Source organism: Syngnathus scovelli, unplaced genomic scaffold (genome assembly GCF_024217435.2).
Source record: "Syngnathus scovelli strain Florida unplaced genomic scaffold, RoL_Ssco_1.2 HiC_scaffold_54, whole genome shotgun sequence".
NCBI classification, from domain to species: Eukaryota; Metazoa; Chordata; class Actinopteri; order Syngnathiformes; family Syngnathidae; genus Syngnathus; species Syngnathus scovelli.
The window spans coordinates 7,501-8,468 of NW_026061635.1; positions in this window are offsets into that span (position 1 = coordinate 7,501).

Below are 968 nucleotides of genomic sequence, written 5' to 3' on the forward strand. Positions count from 1 at the left end.
TGCGGCCCGCCCGGTCACGCGATGCGGCCAGGATGCGGAGTTTTGCCGGCGCTGGGGGGATCCGGAAGGACGAAGGGGCGACGGTGGCGGTCACAGCTCGTCGCCTCCGTGACCCAGACGGGACTGTGCGCACCCCGAGTCAGACTCGGTTCGGCGCGGCCCGCTGCGGCCGGCTGGCGAGGTGAGATGTGGGCCATTGCCGCGCTCCCGACGAACCGTTCCGGGGGGCTGGTGACGTCGCGCGTTCGGCGCTGATGCTGCGACCGGGAGGGAAGCTGCGCCCCGTCCGAGTCAGACTCGGTCGTTGCGGCCCCCCCGAGCCCGCACGCCTCACGCGGAGGGGTCATACGCCCCGGCGGCCACGATAGACGCCTCCCGCTTCGCGGTGGTCGGGAAGGCGTGTGCGGATATGTGCGGAGGTTGGGACTCGGGCTTGGTCTTTGAGAAATCGGTTTCGCGGTCGACCGGCGCGGCCGGCGGACGCCCACGTGGCGTGCCGCAAGTCGGATCGCGCGCTCGGCCTCCGTGGATGGCCTCTGGGTGAGGTTGAGCCGGGGCGTCTCGGTTTCGCTGCCGTACGGTTCGCGCTAGGCCTGCGCGGGCGGCGCGGGGCGCGCGCTCGCGCGGCGGCCTAGCGCTGGAGTGCGACCCGCAAGTGGGGAGGAACCGTCCACCCAACGCCGGCGGTAGCCGGGGCCGGTGGGGGCCCTACCAAGGCGGGTCATGGGCGCATGTCGGTCAGGTTATAAGAGTGTTTTTTTCGCTCCGGGCTAGAGCCGGGTGAGGTCGTCTCGAACCACGTGCCTGAAGGCCGCCTCGCGCCGGATTCGGCCCCGCTCATTCGTCGGAGTGACCGCCCGACGCGGGCATCGCTAGATTAGCCGTGGCCCCGATCCTTCCCCATCGACAGCCTTTCGCCCCCTTCGCTCCGGCCTCTGAGGCGGCCGGTACCCCTTTCTTGGATGAGA